The sequence below is a fragment of the Aptenodytes patagonicus genome, chromosome 5 (assembly GCF_965638725.1).
Source record: "Aptenodytes patagonicus chromosome 5, bAptPat1.pri.cur, whole genome shotgun sequence".
NCBI lineage: Eukaryota > Metazoa > Chordata > Aves > Sphenisciformes > Spheniscidae > Aptenodytes > Aptenodytes patagonicus.
Genome location: NC_134953.1, coordinates 40,654,242 through 40,679,844, shown reverse-complemented (window position 1 = coordinate 40,679,844; position 25,603 = coordinate 40,654,242). Strand labels below are relative to the sequence as shown.

At 39.7% G+C, this 25,603-nt stretch overlaps 1 protein-coding gene across 10 annotated transcripts in view; it reads right to left on the bottom strand.

Annotated features, from left to right (window-relative positions):
* Positions 1 to 25,603, bottom strand: part of PCDH15 (protocadherin related 15) — an 896,179-nt gene that overhangs the window by 651,290 nt on the left and 219,286 nt on the right. For all 10 annotated transcript variants that reach the window (XM_076339474.1, XM_076339470.1, XM_076339471.1 and 7 more), the window contains one exon: positions 23,062 to 23,139. The gene's annotated coding sequence lies outside the window, so the exon portion shown is untranslated. The remainder of the gene's footprint in view (positions 1 to 23,061; positions 23,140 to 25,603) is intronic.

Below are 25,603 nucleotides of genomic sequence, written 5' to 3'. Positions count from 1 at the left end.
CCAAGCACTCTAACCTTGCGTAGCTACTAAAGATAACATTACTGAGCAACAGTAAAGTGGAGGTTTCTATTCTAAAGAGCTACAGACAGAAACCAGCTCTTTGAGACTACTCCACTTGATTTTGGCAAAAGCCCTAACTGATGGTTCCAACAAATAGCATAAAAGCAAAATGTTTATCAAGACAATTAGTTCACTGGAGGAAATTATGCCACATGCTATTCTTCCCTGCAACCATCTTATTATGAAGGCACCAGGAAACAGAATTAATGAATCTTTAAATGTCCCTTCTCCCAGAGATCATATTAACAGCGTGGTCACTGTTGCAAAAAATAACCTTCAGAGTCCTGTCAAAGCTATTGACAGTTCTATAAAGTTTTAGGAGCACCATGCTGTTGTGTGTTGAGAAAGAGATAAGCTATTCATCTTGTTAGAGATCATTAATGCAGCAGATCACACTAGCAAATTTCTGCAAAAAGACAAATTGACACCAATTCATTCACTTCGGCGGGGGGGGGGGAAGGAGGGGGGGGGGAATGACAGCACAAAACAGTTTCACATTTTATCTGAGGAGAACTGTCCAAATGAAGATTTCTTTTTCCTCTTTTAGTGTCAATAGTTCCTACATAATGACAAGACCAAGAAGAAATGAAAGCCAGACAGGTGGGGTTTGTTTGTCTGTTTGGATTGGGATCAACATACTGGAAGTTTCCTGACAGGAGGAGACCAATTCAAACCTGAGCTGAGTGGATATAGACCGGCCCCCCTTGGGCAGCTCATTCAATACTTACACATTCAGTGCACCAAAGTACATTTCATCAGAATACCTTACAGCATGCTGCTACACAAACCCTCTGTGAGAAACAGTTTTTATCTTCATTCTCGGAAAGCAGCGTAAACCTTGGTCTAACAGACCTGGGGTGACTACTCTAGTCTCTGTGTTAATGGATAAAAAACAAGCAGGGAGAAAAGGAGGAAGTAAATCAGAAACTATTTGGGTTGAGGAACAAGTAAATGATTTTTTGGACCATATCTGAAAGGTGTTGGAAATCATTCACACCCAGCACTGACTCATGCAAAGACGACATATCCAAATTGTGTACTTTTCAGTTGTATCATAGCCCAGCCTACTGTTTAAGCAGGTTTTCTCAAGATGAGATTCCTTTATCAAGGTTTTTGGCAACCTAAAAAAAAAAAAAGCAAGCTTAAGAGTATATACCCGCACTAACGCTCTTAACTTTAAAAACTACTGAATTACACATTTCTTACGCTTTGCTTTTCTAGATCTCATTGAGTTTTACAGAATATAAATGGAACTAGATATATCTATATTCAAGTCAGATGTTGCCAATAAATTTAAGTTATATTCCTGAGATGAACATAAGGTTTAGAATATGCAATCTGTCTGAGTTGCTGTGATGTTTTAAAGGTATTAACCTATCGGATTCATAAAATTTTTGGAAGAGCAATGAAACAAAACTGTATATAAAGCTGAAAAAACCATACTAATCTGTATTTTAGAAAATATATGCTGCAGTCAGCATATCCACTAATCTCCTATTATTTACACATGATTGGGGGTAATTGTACCACATAGAAATAACACAGTTTGTGAGAATTTGAGAGTTTAAACTGGTATGCTTACACACGGGTTTCCCTGAGAAACAGAATCCTTCATACAAAACATGATGGTAAGAAATGATAAGGCTGTGACATGACTCTCAAAAGCCAAAAAATTCTGAGTACGGTTCATATAACAGCTGATCCTCAGTACATCATCAAAGCTTCAAGGGACCTATGTAAATTTATATTAGCTGAAAATATCATCCCTTGAGCCTTAAACCCAGTGTGCAAAATAAGAGAACAGAGATCCAGTCTGAGAACAAAGTCAATTTTAATGCTGAATTTCCTATCTTCTCCATGGGCCAAAATCTTAATATTATTGCAACTACTGTTCTTTAAATAATTCGCTATAATCCTTTTGACATGTAAGCAAGCAGATGGAGACAGCCCATCTCTGAAGTGGGAGATTCAAACTCAGAGTGCTTATATACGTGAGAGAAATACTTTTTATCATACGCTCCGGAGTGCCTCTCACAGCAAGAGGCAGTTTGCTGCTGCTACTGCAGCCTTAGTCTTGCATGCTTCTTTCGCCCAGAGGAACACTGCTCTACTATTAAGACACTTATGTCTGATCTTATTTTGATGTCTACCACTTACTACTTGTGTCTAAAAGTTCACCAAATCAAGCACCGACTTCAAGAGACTTTCCTGCAAAAATACACACCTTTTCTTCTCATGCATTCATTCATCACATAGGAACTGCTTGGGCATTTATACCCTTGGATTGCGTGTTCACACCATCACAACTGGATGTATCAATGCTTCCATGTGTTGGCTGCACATCCACTGAAGTCTTTGAACAGGGTTATCTGTTCCTAACACTTCAACTGGAGTATGGAAGTGGCAAGACGATCTGTCCAGCAGTTTCACTGCTGGATCAAAGTGATCCAGATCTAGATCCCAGAAGTGAACAAAAGGGACTTCAGGGCACTGGGGTGATCGGTTGAAGGGTCAGGAGCACAGGTAGTGTTTTCCTCAATCCCTACAGTGGCAGGGAAGAATACTGAAAGGAACAGGAAAACACACCTGATCAACACGTGGCTCAGGGGCTGGTGCCATCGGAGGAATTTTGGCTTTTTTGATCATGGGGAGGTTTACATGGCACTGGGCCTGCTGGCGACAGATGGAATCCAGCTGTCTCACAAGGGGGAAAAGGATTCTTGCTCATGAATTGGCGGGGCTCATCAAGAGGGCTTTAAACTAGTTCAAAGGGGGAAGGAGATAAAACCAGGCTCACTAGAGATGAGCTGAGGGGTGGCATGCCAATGCTGGGGGCAAAATTGATAGCCCAGCTCAAGTGCATCTACACCAACGCACGCAGCATGGGCGGCAAACAGGAGGAGCTGGAAGCCATTGTGCAGCGGGAGAGAGATGACTTAGTCGCCATCACAGAAACACGGTGGGGTGACTCTTACGATTGGAGTGCTGCAATGGATGGCTATAGACTCTTCAGAAGGGACAGGCGAGGAAGGAGAGGCGGCGGGGTGGCCCTGTATGTTAGGGAGTGTTTCGATTGTATAGAGCTCAATGATTGTGATGATGACACAGTCAAGTGTTTATGGGTAAGGATGAGGGGAAAGGCCAACAAGGCAGGTATCCTGCTGGGAGTCTGTTATAGACCACCCAACCAGGATGAAGGGGCGGATGAAGCATTCTACAAGCGGCTGGCAGAAGTCTCTCAATCGCTAGCCCTTGTTCTCATGGGGGACTTCAACTTCCTGGACGTCTGCTGGAAATACAACACGGCAGAGAGGAAGCAGTCTAGGAGGTTCCTGGAGTGTGTGGAAGACAACTTCCTGACACAGCTGGTAAGTGAGCCTACCAGGGGAGGTGCCTCGCTCGACCTGCTGCTTACAAACAGGGAAGGACTGGTGGGAGATGTGGTGGTCGGAGGCCGTCTTGGGCTTAGCGACCATGAAATGATAGAATTCTCGATTCTTGGTGAAGTAACGAGGGGGGGCAGCAAAACCACAACCATGGACTTCCGGAGGGCAGACTTTGGCCTGTTCAGGACGCTGGTTGAGAGAGTCCCTTGGGAGACAGTCCTGAAGGGCAAAGGGGTCCAGGAAGGCTGGACGATCTTCAAGAAGGAAGGCTTAAAGGCGCAGGAGCAGGCTGTCCCCGTATGCTGTAAGAAGAACAAGCAGGGAAGACGACCGGCCTGGCTGAACGGGGAGCTCTTGCTGGGACTCAGGAAAAAAAGGAGAGTTTACCGCTTGTGGAAGAAGGGGCAGGCGACTCAAGAAGAGCACAGGGATCTCGTTAGGTCATGCAGAGAAGAAAGGAGAAAGGCAAAAGCCCAGCTAGAACGCAATCTGGCCGCTGTCGTTAGAGGCAACAAAAAATGTTTTTACAAATATATTAATGACAAAAGGAGAGCCAAGGAGAATCTCCATCCTTTATTGGATGCGGGGGGGGAACATTGTCACCGAGGATGAGGAAAAGGCGGAGGTACTTAATGCCTTCTTTGCCTCAGTCTTTAACAGGCAGACCAGTTATCCTCAGGGTACTCAGCCCCCTGAGCTGGAAGACAGGGACAGCAAGCAGGATGAACCCCCCATAATCCAAGAGGAAGCAGTCAACGACCTGCTACGCCACCTGGATGCTCACAAGTCTATAAGGCCAGATGGGATCCACCCGAGAGTGCTGAGGGAGCTGGTGGAGGAGCTCGCCAAGCCAGTCTCCATCATTTATCAGCAGTCCTGATCAACGGGGGAGGTCCCGGACGACTGGAGGCTTGCCAATGTGACGCCCGTCTACAAGAAGGGCCGGAAGGAGGATCCGGGGAACTGCAGGCCTGTCAGCCTGACCTCGGTGCCCAGGAAGATGATGGAGCAGTTTCATCTTGAGGGCGCTCACAAGGCATGTGTGGGACAACCAGGGGATCAGGCCCAGCCAGCACGGATTCATGAGAGGCAGGTCCTGCTTGACCAACCTGATCTCCTTCTATGACCAGGTGACCCGCCTAGTGGATGAGGGAAAGACTGTGGATGTGGTCTACCTGGACTTCAGCAAGGCCTTTGACACCGTCTCCCACAGCATTCTCCTAGAGAAGCTGGCGGCTCACGGCTTAGACAGGTGGACTCTGCGCTCGGCAAAAAACTGGCTGGACGGCCGGGCCCAGAGAGTTGTGGTGAATGGAGTTACATCCAGTTGGCGGCCGGTCACGAGCGGTGTTCCCCAAGGCTCAGTTTTGGGGCTGGTCTTGTTCAACATCCTTATCAATGATCTGGATGAGGGGATCGAGTGCTCCCTCAGTAAGTTTGCAGATGACACCAAGTTGGGCGGGAGTGTTGATCTGCTCGAGGGTAGGCAGGCTCTGCAGAGGGACCTGGACAGGCTGGATCGATGGGCCCAGGCCAACTGTATGAGGTTCAACAAGGCCAAGTGCCGGGTCCTGCACTTCATCCACAACAACCCCATGCAGCGCTACAGGCTTGGGGAAGAGTGGCTGGAAAGCTGCCCAGCAGAAAAGGACCTGGGGTGCTGGTTGACAGCCGGCTGAACATGAGCCGGCAGTGTGCCCAGGCGGCCAAGAAGGCCAATGGCATCCTGGCCTGTATCAGAAATAGTGTGGCCAGCAGGAGTAGGGAAGTGATCGCGCCCCTGTACTCGGCACTGGTGAGGCTGCACCTCGAATACTGTGTTCAGTTTTGGGCCCCTCACTACAAGAAGGACGTCGAGGTGCTGGAGCATGTCCAGAGAAGGGCAACGAGGCTGGTGAAAGGTCTAGAGCACAGGTCTTATGAGGAGTGGCTGAAGGAACTGGGGTTGTTTAGCCTGCAGAAAAGGAGGCTCAGGGGAAACCTCATCGCTCTCTAAACTACCTGAAAGGAGGTTGTAGTGAGGTGGGTGTTGGTCTCTTCTCCCAAGTAACAAGCGATAGGACGAGAGGAAATGGCCTCAAGTTGCGCCAGGGGAGGTTTAGATTGGACGTGAGGAAAAATTTCTTTCCTGAAAGAGTGGTGAAACATTGGAACAGGCTTCCCAGGGAAGTGGTTGAGTCACCATCCCTGGAAGTATTTAAAAGACATGTAGATGAGGTGCTTTGCGACATGGTTTAAGTGGGCATGGTGGTGTTGGGTGGACGGTTGGACTCGAGGATCTTAGCGGTCTTTTCCAACCTTAATGATTCTATGATTCACAGATCCTCTATACAATAGCCAAATTCCACCACTGTTTAGCGGCATCAAAAGCATATGTATTTTATAGATATATATATTTTTATGCATCTAGCAGTAGTCCCACCAAACATCAAACCAACTTTCTGGAGCCAATACACTGTTTTCTTTGTCAGTATTTGATGACTCAAAACATCCCAAGTGAAAGGGACAGCACACTGTCTTCCAAAGACTGCTTGACAGAGAACTCAGATTCCAGTGGTGCTTCCTGAGGCAGCCAAGTAGTCTGTCAGGTGAGGATAAGTTTGACTGGAACGGGCAGTCATGTGCCTACAGGAGTCCCTGGACAGTGTATCTGACATCAGGCCCTGTGCGTAGTACAGCCCCTCCCTTCTGGAATTATGAAAACAAATTCCAGTATTGCTGTTAAAAGTCACCTGCTTCATGCACCAGTGCTGTATAAAGCTATTCATCTGCCTTCAGATGCTTGCTACTTTGACACTGCTCCTCACAATGAACTGCAGGGTTAGAAACCTGCTGATAGTTTTTACTAGTTTTTCTTTCTGCTTTCCACTGTGGAGCTGCCATCAAACCCAGAGACCAATTTGTGCAGCCAAGTTCTTCCCTAATGGATCAAGTTAAATCAAAGGGGGAAAAGCTTTTTCTCAGATTAGTAAATGCAAGGTGGAAAAAGAAAGAAAAAATTACATCATCGGTTCTACCATTTGGCTGGGACTTATATTGGGATTTTGGAAACTTCTTTTCTATAGGGAAATACATTACTGGGCATGACCAAAAGAGGTCTCCCTGGAGTTGCTACATCTGGATTTCTCGCCTTGGGTCTTCAGTGGTTGCTGCTGTCCAAGCCTGAGTGAAAATCCTCTAGTTTCCAAATCTGACAAAAAGGAGGCACCCTTGCATTTTGGCATTACAGCTGTGGCTACTACACCCATCTTCAACAAGGAAGCAATCCACACTAGCCACATTTTACTGCTTCATACCTCTTCTAGAGTAAGATGACATTCTGCAGCAGGCAATGCAATCCAACAAACGCTTTTGGTGCTGCACCACCAGAAAAGTAAAAGTAAAAGATTTCCCAAGGCATACAAATGCATAAGCCAAAGAAATTCATGGGTACCCAAGTCCAACACTGTTTGCTTCCCTTCAAGTAATATTTTGTTTAGCCTTCCCCCCCCCCCCCTTTCTTTTTGGGGGGAGGGGACAACGACTATTCCCTTGATCTAGGATCAACATTTGTCATTTAAACAAACACTCCTAATTTACTGTTGATTTCAAGGTTTACCTTCATAATGCAAATTACTTTTTCTATTACTCCATCTATTCTATTTAGCTACTGCTTTTTTATTTACCGATTTGTTTTACATGTAAAACTTCCCCTAAGCAATCCCTACATAAAGGACTAAGTCAATTTTTCACTTAGTTTTCTCCTACTGTTTAGGTGAGACAGATTCTGACCACAGCTAATCAGGTGAGAATTCCTTCAGTGAAAAATTCTTGTTAGAAAATTCCTTCTGTTTCATCTAAACAAGCTCCCAACTTCCAAAAGTTTGCAGCTCAGGGACTTCTTGGGCCAGAGGCACTTTATAGGTATTTAACTTTTAATAAATTTTTCTTCCATAATCCTATGCAATTTCCCCTTACATCCACATAAACACAAGCCAGCAAAGTCACAGCTGATTGTGTCAAGAACCCCTTCCTTTGTTTTGAATCTGTAAGCCCCAGTTTGCCTTGTAAGACACAAGCAATGATCACTCCCTATACATCCTCTTGTGCTGCCCATAACTTATTAACTTCCATTGTACACACATTGAATTGTCACTTTACCAGCCTGAAGAGCCCAAGACATATCCACTCTGTACGTGGAAGCCACTCCATGATTTTGATTATCCCCACTTCCCTTTTCTGAGCCTCTTATAATCCCACGAAGTCTAAAGACAAACACGAACTTCACACAGCAGAGATGCACTCTACTTCATTTTCCATCCTCCCAAATAGTCCCTGACATTGTTTACATTTTTGATAGACAATCAACATTGAACTGACATTTCCGTCAAACCATCTAAAATAATCACAAGCTCTTTCAATTTCATTCTAACATTGTTCTTACAAAGCTTTGTGTAGCCTGCTTAACTGCTATTAAAAATGCATGCCTCTACTGCTATTTCTATTATACTTCTGCATAAGAAGACATACGTTAACAGTTTTTTGGTTTTGTTCCCAGAAGCAACTTCGGCAACAGTTTAGACTATCAATGATGGCATCCATTAATGTTGCAAACTCTATGCAAACAACTTTGAATTATAAGGATCAGTCTGACAAACTTTTATTGCCGCAGGAAAATGTTTTTGACCATTTTTTCTTTAATTTTTCCCAAAACAAAAGAAAAAACCCCTTTGATTATCTTTTCAAATCTTTCTTCCACATTTTGTCACCTTCTCAAAACACCGCCTCATCTGCAGCTTGGGATTCAAAACAAGGTACAATCAATAATTGCAGTTTTTTGTTAATTTTTATTTCATTAACTGCTACATGACATTTCTGCATGAAGCTTTTCCAGCTCTGTTTCACTTTTTAGGACCATTGGCATCTGAAACTGTACAGGTTAGTTGTGCATCAACATATATTTTATCTTTTTACCTAATTGTAGTCAGTGTTACTTTCATCATATATTCTGATTTTATGTCCCCTCTCCCCTTCCCTTTCATATTCCCTTGATCTCTGCCTTAGTACTATTATCTCCAGGTGTTCAAATCTCACGTGACAGATCACAAAAAGATTATGATTTTTAAGGAAAAATCCTCAGGTACTTAAAAGTAGATTAGGATTTTTGATTTTCCTTCCTCTGCTAAGCCTTTTGGGATTACATGTTTAAAGCTTTGTTATGCTTTTCTCTGCAGCCATGAGGCTTGCAGTCTTGCTTATATTTTTTAATGAAAGCTAGGGTTCATGTATAATTATCTGAAAACTAGCAGCCACTAAGGAAAGAAAAAGTATTTTAGGACTTCCTACAATACAATTTCATGAACATTAAAATCGTATTTGCAGTATTTTTAGGCTTTAAAAAGAACACACAAAAATCAGCACACTCCAGGCTCTGTGGTTAGCTGGTGCACTACTATTCAGGGTCCCAGTGACTGCTCACTTTTCTCTGGAAGAGATTCGGTATCAAGGAAGGAGGACAATTTTTAACTCCTTCATGAAGCTGCATCTACAGTACACCACAGCAAAGTATAAGAGCCTGACGGTCTACATGCCTATTTAAGTATATAAGAGTACCTTTGGAAAAGTATAGGCTAGTCCTAAAGCTCTTCAAAAAAGTAAGCAGTACTTTCTTATTTATAGTGATAACTGTGTAACGTTTATTTTTAGAAGGCCTGAAATAATCTTGCTTTTCTAGTCACCAATGCTACCCCCCCAATCAGCCTACTAGATAAGTGTTTCCTCATAGTTCGTGATTCCCAAAATGGCTTTCAGAATAATAAACTGTCCCTTAACACAGATCTTAAAGGTCAGCAGATAACTGAGCATGCAGTATCAAAAGATGAGTATTTTGGACACAGTTACAGATACAATCTTTCCTATAACATACTATTCATCCTGTATGGTCACTGCTAATCACAAGTAATTTAGCTATTGTACCAATTGCAAAAGTGATCTTTAAAGGTATTTGAAGGCTTTCAGTACAATCATCCATATTCTCGTGTTTACTACCTTCTAAAGATTTTCTTCTGAGCCAGGAATTTCCCATTCTTCCTTCCTGCCTCTGTGTAAGCATTTAAAAATCTCCAAATCTTTCTAGTTAACATCACAAATCTCATCTATCAGAAACATTTTTGTGCACTCAGGAAACCTATAGCAGATCAGCTCATAGTTGGAAGGTTAGCTTTACACTAAAGATTTTTAAATGCTTCCCATGAGATTAACATGCAAAACAGGGCATCTCAGATGGATTATATAATAAGCATTTGTGATCTCCTGAAACTATTAGACAATGTCTCCCATGCCACTGCATACTGTGCCAGAGTTTCCAGGTAGCCTTTATAGTTTCCTAGATCTCAACTAAGAGTTTATCAGATTTGCATGATGGAGCAGCCACATCTAGACCTCATTCATCTGACACTGAGACAAGCAAGAAAAGGGCATTGCATGCCAAACATGCGTGTTGCCATGACCGCACTATAAAGCAGAGCAGTGCTGAGACTGTTCTTCATTCACCAGAGGAAAAAGGACATTTTCTGTAGACTTCAGGGTTCAGGACAGCTTAGGACATCATATCTTTGTGTAGTTCAATTCCTAATTAATGTGACGTTCCTGTTTTAAAGATGTATTTCTTGTAGAACTGATTTTTTTTACCAATATACATACACAATCCTTAACACATAGTTTTATTTGTATGTACTTATCGCTTGTGTGTGATTTAATAAAATACAGGCCTTGTTAATAGTGAATTGAACATTGGAGAAATACTAGAATTCTTGTGTTTCTCTTCAGAACTTTTTTCCATCAGTAAGTTACAGTTCATGCACAAAAGTTCACTCTGCAAAAGTGAAGACTCTGCAAGACAAAAAACCTCACACAAGTGTCTATCTGAGGTCACAAGACAATGAGATATAGAGATTAAATAAGAAGAACTAGAGTCCCAGAAGTAAATAAAAAGTATTATAGACTCAGAATAAGATATTAGATTTAAAATATGACAGATTATAACTACTGAAAAAAGAAAGTAAGGTTAAGTAGTCAGATTTAAAATAAACAAATAAATAATACAAGTTGTTTACATGATGCAGGTACATACTACCCAGGCTCCTTCCTGATGCTGTAATACCAACTAACATTCAGGTACAGAGAGTCACGTCACCAAAATCATAAGGACCAGCAAATTAAGTCAGAAACCTATTAAAATGACTGTAACGACTTCGAGTCATTTTCAATCTTTATCAGAAAAGACTAGTTACTTGTCACTTTTATTTCTTTGAATCCTCAGAGATTCCTGTAATCATTTTATTTCCTTCAAAACTGAGCTCTTTAATAAGCAAAATACCCCAAGATAGCTAAAATTTTGTGAGTTAATAATGCTGAGTTGCACTAATGTCTACACCCACATACAATCTGTTAAATGCCATGAGATGATAAAGGGAAATGTAGCACAGATTTTATAAAATAAATTTTCCAGAAATAAACCTAAAACCAAAAAAACACTACAGGGAAAGAAAGAGGGGGAAAGAGAGAATGCATGCATGAGCAGCAACTGGAATTGGTAGATTAGCATGATAATTCTATGTTATTAAGCTAACCTCTTAATTTTTCAATGTCTATTTCAATGGCTACTCTGAAGATTTACATGCTTCTACGTTGATGTTTTACTACATTTAAATAGATTAAAGATACATAAAGACAAAACTAAAATATAGTCTAAGTTCAAAATACAAAACTGGCTGTATGGCCGCATTTGATACTGTAAAAAAGTAGGGAGAAATAATATTCCTGAGTGCAGCATTTCAATTAAAATAAGGTGCCAATGGGTGCAGGTCAGAATTGCAGAGGAACATGACCAGGCATGCACACATGGCTGGGAGGTAGCAGAGACAGGGGCAGTGGTACAGCCTCAGCTTAAAAGCAGTTCCCAAGGGAAAGAAGGAGCAGGCCCTCACTTCTAGCTTTCTTCACAACAGCTCTTACCAGCCACGGAGCTGACCTTGGACTCAGCTAGCTAAATTCTAACTTTGCCAATTAAACTCCTAGAGGGGGAACGTGCTCCGGGTCCTGACAATGACTGAAGAGGTCATTCACTAAGATGTTTGCAAATTATTCAGTATATTAAAGAACCCACAGATATTCCTTCCCCCCCCCCCCCGCCCCGATTTTTTCTGCTCAGTGCAGCTTGTAATAACTAAGGCCTGAGTTACCTTTACAACATTTGCAGTATGGACATATATAAGCAACTCAATTGTTCCTTGTTATCAAGCATTAAGCCTACTTAATCTCCTCTTTTTTCCAAGCCATTTTCCTCCTAAAGCTTTTTTGTGGTATGAAAGCTGTTTAACAATTTCTGATCCTTCTATTTCAGACTGATACAACAGACTATAATCTACTAGTTCAGTGGTCTTCACTGAAAATAAAACATATTTGGTGACAGTAGTTAGAGTTTCTACCTAAATACAGTTTCTGCCTAAAGAAGGAATTTAGTTGTCTCTTTAAAAACAGACTCACATATACAATCCTTTAATCTAGATAATGTTCCACTAGAAAGACGATGTAATTAAGCACACACAGATTTTATTTACACTCACACAAATATGCATGCATGCATGTGTATATGTATAATTTACATTGACACAAATGGAAATCGTTGAATGGTGTAATTAAATACACACAGCAGATAAGTGTCAGATACCATATTTTAAAATCAACTTTGTAGCTTGATAATTCTGTATTTGAAATGCATTAGAGCATACTAACTGCATAGATTTGGCACTAGTTGACCTGAGCGCATGGGAATAGCTATGAACAATGATTAAAAAGCTTGATTTGCTATCACTTGCTAACCAAGCTAATTTGGGGGAAATCATACAAAATTAACACGTTACGTTCCTTTATCATGTCTCCTCTGCAAGATCACAAACTACTGCACTCCTTCAGGAAAACTGTGCAGCAGGATGAAGGAGTTACTTACCTTTAACGCCCTGGTTCTGCCCCAAAATGCTACATGTAAGCTATAGGTATGTCTGTTTCATACATCTCAATTTCACTTCTTGTAAACATTGAGTAAATAGTTGATATACAGACATATTTTTGCTTCTTTATGGTAGCCATCTGTGTTTTTTCAGGTGTTCTCACTACCTTTCATTTCACCCTTTAATAGTGTATCCAAAGACTGCATGTTTAGGGGAAATTGGCAATGAACTCATTACCCATACATCAATAAAAGTTACTTGCACTTGAACTTCCCTACCTACAATAGAAAACAGCTTGCGGTTAGAAGATTTTAAGCTGCATTGTCCCCAATTTAAAGGAAAAAACAAAACAAGAAGTTAGCTAATTAGCTATCAGGTATTTTTCCTCTTTATTTTCAATTTTATATATTTAACTATTGGAGTTGAATGTTTTGTCCATGGACAACTCCATGAATAAAGGCAATGCTCTTCTCAACCAAATTTTCAGTGTTGCTTTTTTTTTAGGATGGGTTTTGTCTGTTTTTGTTATTTTCATTATTTCATATTTGCTTCAGTCTCTGTGTTCATACACCAACACCACATGCTTGCTCTTCTATTCTCTGTCATCACATTTTTAATATAATATGGTATACCACTACTTTTTTATGAATGAATTTTTTTTCTTGATCTTGGAAAGTGTCGTCTTGCCCCTGTCTGTAAATCCAATTGTTGTCAGGTTTAACATGATGAGAGTCAAGATTTACTTGGTTCTGAACTGCAGCCTGTTCTTAAACATGAATGTGGACTGTTGCTTAATAGGTTTTTTTTAATAATTTTCTTTCTAATCTCTATCTCATCTTCTGATGAGTTATTTGCTTACACCAAAAGATAATGCGTAGTTTGATTAAAGATGGGTATTCTTCCTCCACAGAAGTAGATAATGTACTTTGAAAATAGTTTAAGATTTCATCATTCATACTAGTGAATGTTCCCACGTAAGTATTGCTGCAGTTAGTACTTCGATGAATGAAGTTCTCCACAAGCACTCAGCTCAGTTCTCTACAGACACAAATTGTGTCCCACTATACTTTGTGAAAAACAGACCATGGTTTAATGATGCTGTGTATGTAAAGGACCATAAATGTTGGGAGAATAACTGTAATGCCCACACAGATTAAAAAAAGTATCAAATATTATACTAGAAATGAAAATAAATATTTAAATATAAAATATTTAAGTTCAAAAAGAAGCAGCAAATTCAAAAGAAAGGAAGTTATTAATGCAGCAAGTTTTTTTTCTATTACACTCTTCACTCCTTTGTTAAAAAGAAGAGTGAGAGAGTGATACATTTATGCTGGGTTTTGACTTAGCTTTGTGTCTGTGATACAAGGGAAGTAAATAAATGCGAACAGAAAACACGACAAATGTAAAGTCACTTCGCATCATACTCATGTGAAGTTTAACCTTAAACATGAAGCAAATTGCTCAAATGGAAAAAAATTGAATTAGGGACTTAATAAAAAAAATTATGACTGTTACCACTGCTCAAGCAACATATTACCACTGAATGTATTGGCAATCATCTCTCTCAAAACACTAATTTTAAATAGATAACATTAATTTATAAATTACATCTAATATTCCTCTTGCTCACCATCCAGCACACAGTAATCAGAGCCCTTATGAAATCATGCTTCTAAAAACATCACTTTGCTAGGCACAATTAGTTGATTGCATCAGAAACTAAAGTAAATGCTTGTTCACAAAAGCAGTACTTCCAGTAGCTTGATCACTAGGATCACCTGGGAGTTGTACAGATTCAGTACCTATTAAGATTTAGCCTGCTACTTCTAACTTTCACTTCTTAGGGTACGGAAATTTGTCTGCACTGGAGAAATTTGGAGAGAGGGTTGGCTACCCTACTGCAGACATTGTATACCAGCAATTTCACACATAGTCACACATCAGATCACCAATAAGAGAAGACATTAAATCAAATGCAGATAGTTTATGTCAGGGCATACAATGCAACACAAATGTCAAGGTTGAGGTACCTTTCTCCAGCTCGGATACCACAGATCTGAAAATCCATAAGCCCCAAGCTGATGCTGAGGAGACGCAGAAAATTTCACATCATATCACAGGCATTAAAGAAGTTGTTTTTCTTGTTTGTCCTTTATAAAAGCCAGGACTAAATTAATTTTTAAGTCTTTCTCTAAGATATTAGGACAGTGAGTCTGAGAGTTTATACTGTCAGGACTAGTTCAGACTCTCTACTGCAAGACATTGTAATGAAGGAAATACCACTTTCACCTAATAGCTCAACTACCCTAGTGGTTAGGTTTCATACATCTTTTTCCACTAGATTTTTCAACAAATTTGCCTTGGGTATGATACATTTCTGCAGAATTTAGGACATTTTATTCACAAAATTCTGGCTTTCAAACACAAATTTCATACATCTATTTCCTCACAGGAAAAATAATTTCTTTTCCCGTACATCCTATAGCCACTGGGTAACAACCGAGTATGTTGGGCTAGCCCAGCTTGCAGCAGTATTCCGTGTGCTTGTACCATTAGGTATTGTTCATAACACAGCACTCACAACCTTTTGTCTATCAACTCAGAAATACACAATGGAATATAGCTGAGGGAACGTTCTGAATGAAACCATCTCTGTACTGACCTATAACTGTAACTGTATAACATCAGGAATAGGTCCAAGGTGCCAATTCCTCACTGTCATTAGGATGGCAATGCTCCTACAAAGCACGTTTTAGGCAACTAACAGAAAACTATTGCAGAGCAAGGGCCTCGGTGTGGCTTCCATGAAGCCTTCAGGCTTGTAGGATCAAGCTTACAGTTTATAAATGAGTAAGCAACTAATCACAGGAATTAATATTTTGCAATACCTATGCATTATCTGAACTGATGTTGGGTGTGATTAGAGATCAAACTCTGTAAGTTTCATAGCCCCTAACTAACGAAGCAGGAAAAGATAAAGATAAAATTTAAGAATGCCTTTGTCAGACTGCAATATTATAAAATACAACAAAAGTGTTGAAAAGATTTTTATACTAAATGCCAATCTCTCTCTGTTGTAAAATAAATCCTCAAAAGTTAACTGATTGCCCAGTTTCTTTAATCAAAAATAAACAAAATTTAACAGATCTTTGAATTGCATAACATACAAACTTTGCATCCAGTTCTAAGAAGACTAGAGACAGAGTGACTTATACTTTCATGCCATGTCCTTGCAATCTTGAAAGAATCAGAAACACTTATTACAGGCATTACATAAAGAATTTTTTTTTTAAATAGGTTGATTATGCAAGCCTGTCGGGTTATAAAGGAAGATGGAAAAGTGTATCTCCTACTCCATGCAACCAGTCTATAATTATACTGGCAGTATTGTGTATGCAGCATATGCAGGAATGCCCCCCCTGCCCCCGCAAAGCACACTACTTACCCTGTTCATACAACTGGGTACATGTAAAAAAAGAAAGGAAACAATTTTACAGAGAGATGGAGCTGTGAGGAACTTAAAAAAAAGATACATTTATCTATGGGCTTGTTTTGAACTAAATTATTGCAGTGTGCCATACTGAATGCTTGACAATGTGTAAGTCTTTGACTCACCTGCCATTCCCTGGCAAGACTGAACCCTAGATTAAAGAAAACTCAAGCAAAATTAAGAGATTATTACGATATAAAGCTGACAATAACCCAAAAGGTGGGTGTCTCCTTACTTTAAAGGAACTTGAAAAAACATTTTAGGATTTTACTGTTAATCTCATTTCTGCAACAGTTTAGTTTGTTTTTGGAAAAACACTAGTTGTTTTCAGTTCTGAAAATCAAACTCATCATTACCATAAAAACACTGCCATAGATGCACAGTTTCCACAATCTACCGTCCCACTCCAATTTTTACCAAGAATAGGCTAGTAATGCAATGAAGCTTTGGGTTGTTCATAATGATCCACCCCTTCTGTTCTGAAACATCACTGGGGGAAACAGAATACACTCTCTTCCTCCCTAGCTGTAATATTTTGCTCTGGAAACATAAGCAGGTACAAAACCACTCCCTGAACACAAATATAAGAGGATTAAGAAGGTACTGTTGCAGAAACACTCTTCTGAGCAAATAAAGGAAAACTGCAACGGCCTGGCAGCAGCTGGGGAGAACACTCTGCCCTGTTTGCAACAGATAGCAAACACCCTGGCAGAGCAGCCAGGGGACCTTGCTGGCCCCCACACCCATGGTAGCGCTCTCCTAGCTGAACTTCAAGCTAACACAATGTCATTCCTGAACAAACAGCTGACCTACACTACAGGTTTCTGCCAGCAAACCTGTGTCAGTACAGGATGTGAAAACATCCTCTACTTGCAATCCTCAAGGCATAAATGCACCCATAATGATTGAAGAATACCTCTGCTGCTTAAGCCTGGGTTTTCAAAGAGCTGGTATAATGACACAAATACCACAGATCATGTATTTCAGTTTGTCACATTATGCTTTCAATAACATGAAGAAAATTTATTTTTTCATTAGCAAAGTGAACACATGAACATGAGTAATTAATGCAATTTCATCAAAGATGAAAGTGGTCAGGTCTTAAATAGTGATTTTAAAGGCACATCTGGGAGGGGATATCATTTTGGAGAGAAAAGTTGCATAGATATTATTTTTAGTGTATATCCTGCACTTTACAAATGCAAGCAAATGCACACTGATGGCATTCAAGCGGAAGGCCTATTTTATCAGATAAATACAAATCAACTAGAAAGATTATGTTCAAGGTAAGTGCTACACTAACCAAGAAGCCAATTTGAGGCCCCTCCGTGGTTACTTCCACAAGGAAGAAACTTGATGATAAAAAAATATCTCTGACACCAGCCTGCTTACAGTCCATGAAGGCACAGAAATGCTGTTCCACTGAACAAAAAGCAAATAAAAGAACAGTCAGCAGCTTCCTTACAATTTCCAAGGCTGTTTCCTTGACCGGGTACTTGAGAACTCTCAAGGAGTTCTGCCAACCTCACTGTCTGTCTCTGCCGGATTCTCCCTCATCTCACGTTTCTGATTATCCTCTTAAATCTGCAACCTAACAATATCCCAGATCCCACTGGCTATCAGCCATCAGAGGAAAGCTGTGTTGTTATTAATACAGCAGTTGCTCTTCTCAAACTACTGTGTTGGTTGGAGACTTCTATTCCTCAGCCAGCTCACTGCTGAACTATTCTATTCTTCTCTCCATTCAGCATGAGTACATGGCACACTTCATACCAGTTGGCATTAAAGTCTGTCCTGACATCGAAGTGCTCTCACCTAGAGCTATTAGTACCTTGCAACTGAAAATAATTACACTCTACTAGTTAAAGAAACACACGGGACAAGGATGGCAGTCCTGAAATCTTAACATTTCGTATTCAATTGAATAAATTCAAATGACTAACACTGAGTTAATGAAAAAATCCCCCTAGCTAAGCAATGCAAACCAAACCAACTCAAACCAAACAGACAAAACAACTGCCTACCCCATGCTTTCTTTTCTTATCCCAGGTAAGAGTTTGGGGACCACAGGTTCAGCACACAGACAAAAGTATCCACTACTGAGAGAGTCTATCCAATCCAACCACTGCTGGTTCCTGCTTTGAGACCAGCATCTCATTTTCATCTCTGCCACATAGACATACTGGAAAACTAAGAGATCTGATCACATTTTGATGTATCAAACATTAATTTTCACATCACGCAAACGATCTCTCAAATAACCCATAATGTTAAAAAAAAATTCAGAAGAAATTAAGATGAACTATGTTCAGAATATTCTAATTAATTTATTAATGCAAAAGCTGAAATCAATTTTCAACATCAATATTTTAGTTTTGGTATCAAAAAGAATAGAAGACGTTAAACAGTTTCAGGCATTTATTTATGTACATGTTAAACACATCATCTTAATGGCAGCCTCTTTTGAACTGCCTAATTATGATGCAGCAATTTGAGCAGAGGTTTTATGGCACAGACTGCAGCAGGGACCTGCATAGCTTTCCTGTGACTCTACAAATGGTTCATTGGATTGGTGTGGAATGCAAATACAAGTAAAAAAAGACAGGAAAAAAGGCCACTGTTCCTAAAATGTAGTTGCCTTTTAATGTATTCTTAACAGTCCAGCATCTACTAATGTCAATAATCGATGTCAGATGGGCTTTGCTCAGGACCAACTACTGCTTTTGAAAGCAATATAAGGTCTTCATGCACCAATGTGGAGCAAAGCTGTAACGGATTTTAGTCACATCAAGAGACTTTTATAGAACTAGGAGTAACGTGTTTACACTGGGGTTTGAGGAGGAACTGTTGGCCAACAGAATAGAAAAGGGAAGAGAATGCCTGAAAACCAATTCTGCAGTCAGTCTACCACTTGCTCTTTAAAGATGCAGTGTCTAAACAGCGTGACATGTCTGGTCTTGCTTAATCTTTACCCCTTTTTTCATCTGTGATAGGCAGTCCCTGTTTTTGTGTTTGGTTTTGGGGGTTTTTTGTTTGTTTGTTTGTGGTTTTGGGGGTTTTGTTTTTGGTTTTTGTGTGTGGGGTTTTTTGTTGTTTTGGTTTTCTTGTTCATCCTTGTGCTATGTTCCTTTAAAAAGGCTGAGGAAAACCTCGGTGAGAAGGGAGGCAAGCTCCCCCAGTGCAGGCTATGGCAGGCAGCAGTAAGTTATAGCACAAGGAGCTGAGAACCTGCTGCCCAGGGAGAATAGGAGAGTGCTGAGGGCAGCAGGTACACACAGTCAGGCCTTGAAGGCAAAGGAACAAAACCTCCTAGGAATCGGCAAGGACTGAAAAATATTTGCTGTATCTCAGCAAGTTACTGTGTTGGCTGAAATCAAGGACCCATTATGAAGGTCAAGGGCAGTATCAGGTAAGACTCTTAGAAACTGTCCATATTTCTTTTCTATTACGTGGAATTTTCTCTATCTAAAAGCTAAGCATTCAAGTTTTTAGTCTATCAAAACCTTGCTTTATTTAGTATTTAAAAGCATTTCAGTCATCTTTGAGAAACTCACTTTAATGAGAAGGCCTAGGCAGATGCCTTCAAGCTCTGTCTGACTTGAGGGTGTCAGCACAGCACTACACAGCATCTCAAGTGCATTAAGTACACAGGCAACCAGAGCATCTATGTTCACCTTCTTCAGTGTCAGGAAAAGTTGAAGCATCACATGGCACACAAAATATATGAATATTAATAATTCTGATGTTTCTCTTGCAACATGTGAAGACTAGCACTGCAAAATTACTTCAATGCCTGCCAAACTATATGATTTCCACAGGCAGTACTTTGGCTCAAAGCTGGGGTTTATGGGTGCAACAGACAGCAATCATCTCTCAAGTTTGACAGACCATTTCATGCCTTATTTCAAAGTCAATTTGTGTGCTGAAGGTGACTCCTTCTCCCAACCTGACTTCAGGCTGGACCAGCAGGTGACCCTGCAGAGTAGCAGAAGATTTCCTCCAAAGCAGGAATCCCATAAAAACCTCTCTTGTGCTACCAGTACACAGGACTCGCTTGAAAATGTCATTTCATATCATTAAGATTAACATAAAGAAATCAGACATTTTAATGACATCATCTTCATCCAGACTTGCCACTGTCACTATACATGCACAAGGGTTAGATGATTTTTGAGATCGTTCTAACCCAAAATAAGATCAAGCTTGCAACTTAGAAGATTAGAGGAGAGAAAAAAGGCCATTCTAAATTATACTTAACAATGACACATTGCAGTTTGAGAAACTCAGTAACATAAATTAAGTTTCTGAGCAAATATGCATCTTGACAAGAACAACCATCATATAATTACATAAGCAAATGAGAAACATGTTCATATTCTAAGTATTTGTATACAAGTTGATATCAGTTGTACTTTAGAAACAAATAATTAATTTACAAGCTAATTTGAGCAATATAGTCTGCCAAATTGAGCCTGAAGCTTGAAAAAACAAAGTTCTACAGGAAGAAGCTAGTCCTCTAATTTCCTGCATGACTGGAAACACAAAATTAAGACAAAAGTATCATTTTATTAAGGCTCAGAAAATGTGCTTTTAAAACTAAGATGGCTTTTAATTCTTTAGCTTCCACAGCTTTTAGAAACAAACACTTGTTTAAAACATCTCAGTGACAAGGCTTAATAAGGCTGAAGGCAATCTGTGTTAATGGTGTCTACTCTGGAATGGAATGAATTTTTTCTCTGAGTGCCTTTAGCTTGGAAATAGCTAATACCTCTTTCTCCAACTTATTATTAGTAGTAATTACAGGGACAAGAAGTTATCAGTCCAACTTAGATGACATCTTATTTAAACTTAAGACTATTTGTGTGCTCTAGGGAGTATCGGTGTTGTCCTGAATGAAACAATTGTTAGAAACTTAAAGGTACAAAACCATTCCTCCTCTAATTATGCATTTCATGCATTGCTAAACTCCTTAACAAAATGAAGTCAGTATTTTGTGGCTGACACATTATCATATCTGTGGAAAATTAGTGCGTATTCTAGTGACTAAAATGTAAAACTATCAGGCTGAAAACTCCTGATTTAAATAGGTACTGTTATAATAATAATAATACCAGATAATGTACAACAGAAGGTACCAAAAAGGCTTCCTAAGGTTTTTGAAACAAAACAAGAAAACATCCACTCTGTTCTATATTTCCTCAATATAACACATTTCAATAAATATGCATCTTTTAGAACGACCAATTATCATGAAACGATTTTCTAAAATATTTAAAGAAAACCTCTCTAGCTTTGTGAGCTATGCAGGCAGGTAAAACCATGTTTCTCAATGTAAAATCAGTATAGCTATATGGCAACAGGTCTACAGAATGGTCTTGACATTTGACATGAAATAAATGTTTTGTGAGAATTATTGCCTTTACTCAGGGTGGATTAAAAAAAAAACACCTTTAAAAATGTAGAATACTGTATCACATTTCAGTACTACATTCATATAGACTTTTTTCATTTATTTATGTATTACAAACAGAGAACACTCAATTCATGCCTGTAACTATGACTGATTACAGTAAATCTGAACTCTGCCTCTGACTGTTACTTTCTTTTACTTTATCATTCTTTTTCTTAATGCTACTTGACCATCTTAATATTCTTTTAATTATACCATGTGTCTGTACCAAAGGTACAGTTCTATCAAAATCGAAAGAGTGCCGAAAGCATCAACACAGACATATACATATGGAGGCAATTCTTCATCCCACATAGTTATGCTCTAGAACAAAAATGGCTACTACTTGGGAATTTCCATGCTTCTTTCTATTGGAAGGGGAAAACTAAGTATCAAAACATTTTTTTTACTTCTTTATTTTTCTGATGACTGTTTCCCTGAGCACAACTAATAATAAAACAAAACCACCGCTTTGTTCATTATTTCCAAACATCTTCCCTGGGCAGCAACCCAACATCAAAATATTTTACCATCAGTCTCTTAGCATCTTACTATTTGTGCTTGTCTGGCTGTTTATGGCTCCTTGCTGCCCTTCTCCTTAGACTTCTGTTGTCTCTAGATACAGCCATCACCATACAACTACCCTAGTTGTGGCTTGACTCTAGTAACACCATTATGCATAAGTAAAAGCCCAGATGCTGGCCAGCTTGACGATGACCTGTGTTGACACAATAGTTCCCTTTGTTTCAATGTATTTTACAATTAAATTGTTTGAATGCTTTTTACATTAATTTTCAAGTTCTATGTCCATCAGTTACAACAGTACTTCCTCTGACCTCTCCTCCTAGACATTTAGGGCATTTCATTGTTCATCATACTTTTAGCATTTGATTTTAAGAGCTCTTACTCACTAGTCTTTTCTTTCCCTCTAAGTATGGTATACTAGTTCACAACAGGCTGTGTTTACCTCGTTAGTCCCCAACTTTAAAGACAAATACAAGCGCATACCTTTAGGTTTATATTTCTGACAACAGCAGATCAATGTTTGATTTGCCATCTGCCTTGAGTACTTCTTATATCATCCTTTATTCTATTTATATTAATTACAGAACACCTGTCAAATCTGTTACCCAAATTATTCTGTGTCGATGTTGTACCCCCAAACGTGAAACCACTACTTGTGCAATCAAAGTGCAAGTCTTGTTTGAGAAACACCACATTAAGATTGATTTTCATCTTGGAAATGTCAAACTTGTGCCTATAATGCTCAGCTACATTTTTCTGAAACAGCAAAGTTCAAAAAGAGCCATAGACCTGACAGATCTCTGACATATCATGATAGATGTGACAGGTCTACTACTTTACTGCCAGAAATGTCCTCCAACAGAATGAGGCAATCAATGAAGAATAATAAATCTATCCCAGATTGTAGAACTGTTTTTTGTACGTGCATAAGAGAAGAAACAACACAATTTTTATATCTCTGGAGACTCCTATTTTAATGAACTATTACACTAACTTTAATATTATTACAATACCAGTTACACAGTTTAATCTTTATCTGTTTTACCTGTTCAATAGTTCTCCATCTAAACTCCTAACATGCGTTTTTGTATTATTAAGCTAGTGGAGGAAAAAAAAGTAGAATTTAGGTAGAATTTAAAACACGCTTTCCTGTGTTACCTTTTTTTCTGGTCCCTCTGTCAGCCAGGAGAACGACAGCTGCTCCGAATGTATCTGTTGAATTACGTCCCCATCATCCTAGAAGACATTGTTATTGATTAATACTGCATCAAAATTTTACCTTGAAAATTCCCATATTTGAGATAAGTTACAGCAAGTTTGGAAAAGTTGATTTGACATTCATAAATCAAACCTTTCTAGAGAAAGAATTGGTTTGATTTATAACTGATGCCTTTGAATGTATTCTACCACCTACCCTTCAAGAAACAGCCTTGACTTCAGCAACAGAGGGAATATACTCCAAAATATGTATTTTCTTAAGTCATTTGACCACAACACTAACAAAACAAGCACAGCTCTATCAGCTCAAACACAGGGATTTAAAATACACTTTTTTTATGGTAACATGAGTACATTTAACTTTTTCAGTAAGTAGGCTCAATAAATCTAAAAACTGTTGCATGAATAGATTGACGGTTACTTGTGCTTGTGTATGATTTCAAAACCACATCCGTGCATCGCTGTCATAATTCTTTCTTCCATTATTTTATACATTCATAAGCACATAGACAATATCTAAAGTTGTAGTAACCAAGACAGTTTAAATTAAGCAAAGCACACACACAGAACAAGCAGGTATGTGAGTAAAGCTCACAAAATTTTGAAACTGGGAATTTAATGATACAAGGATTTCCAGGACTAAAGAACTTCTATTTATTCACATACAACCACAATCATTGAGCTTTTCTTATACTGCAGTTCCAGAGAAAAAACAGCGGTATGACAGGGTAGTAACATTATGGCACTCTTATACTCTTGTCTCCTGAAATATAATGGCTGCATTTGTAAAGAGACTGAGTAGCACCTGTGTAAGAAACAAGAAGCAGGGTTTGTTTTGCTTTTGCATAAACATTAAATAACAAGTATCTAAACAAGACATGTAAGTCAGACACACCTGCAACATATCAAATATGTTTGCGTAAACCTAGATAACATAAGACTCCTACATTTAATTTGATATTATATTCTTTAAAGGTATTTCTTCATCAACTACCAAGGGTTAAACAGACGCAGTGCGAGGGGGGCATTCAAACAAATTAGCATCTTTATCAACCCAAGCCTGGTATCACATATCATGTTCCTAGTTACTCTTTCACACCCAGATACGCCTGACATTACAAGGGGTCACCTGGGTCCACAGCCAGCTGAAATGGCAGCTTCAGCAGCCCCTCACACACCAGCTTCCTCCCACCTCACTATCTCAGAGGCCCTTGATCTCTCCTCTGGCAGAGGCGGGCCAAACCTTCCCCAGATGGCCCCTTTCTCCCCCCACCCTAGCACCCTCACATCTACCATTCCTGCCCCTCTCCTCCACACTCAGACATCCCTCAAACCCGCTTCCCCACCCCCTGCCCCCAGCTGGAACCACCAAGCTCCACAGCAGCTGTCTCCAGGGCCCTCACGCAGGTGGCATGTGGGAGCACCACACATTGTGATTGGCCCGCCTCTCCCTGAGATGGACCCTGATTGGCTGCTGGGAGGGACCTCAATCCAATCCCACCCCCAGCAATTCCAGATTGTTCCAGAACATTCTAGATCACTCCTCCACCCTCAGTCACCTCCCTCTTCCTGCAGAAACTAACCCCCAGGTGTGCCACAGGGATGGCTCACCACATTTCCTTTTTAAAAGGTAAAATTATAAATAGGCCATCAGCCTGATGGAAAAAAAACTTAAATTTTGCCTGAAAAAGGTTCTGACTACAGATTAATTAGCAGCAGCCCCTCACTACTGCCTTCCCTTCAGCTTTCTAAAGTCTCCCCAAAATGGATTCGCCTGAAAAACAGAGCAGAAAAGTTGTCTACCTTAATGTACAGCCTACTAACAAGAAACCACAGCAAAGCCCACCTCCATTTACAGGTAAGCGAACAATCTTTACCACAATTTTCACCACCTCACAGGCACTGCCACCAATTTAAAAGTGGTGGTGACACCCTGCAAATCTTAACTTAACCACCTCATCTGGCAGCCAGTCTCCCTCCTCTGGCACTGCCCCAGTGCAAAGGGGAATTTGCTATGAGGAAACGGTTATGTACAGCAAGGCAGGTAATGTATATTGTTGGCCCCTGATGCCATTTTGTCCTAATACTTTGCTAAAAGGGGTAGCTTGCTGCTCCTGAATAGTCTATCTATAAGCAAAGGGGAATACAAAACGTCAAATGCAGAAAATAAGAACAAAAACCAGATTTCGTAATTGTGTGTGCATGAATGCAAAGGAATCTCACAAAAAAAGTTACAATTTTGTGTGTGGCCTCGTTACCCCTGACGCCTTCTGGCTAGACATGGCTTCATTCTCGTGGCTCCTGTGAAGGGCAGGAAAGTAACATGTTTTCATAGATCCACATGAGGAAACTGAAGTACAGCAAGATTATGATAAATTTTAAAAATTATATAATGTTTCCATGACAATCACTCTAATCTGTGCATCTCATAGCTATTTCTAGCAAGCACAGTTTGGGGGTTTTTTAAGTGAAAACAACAATA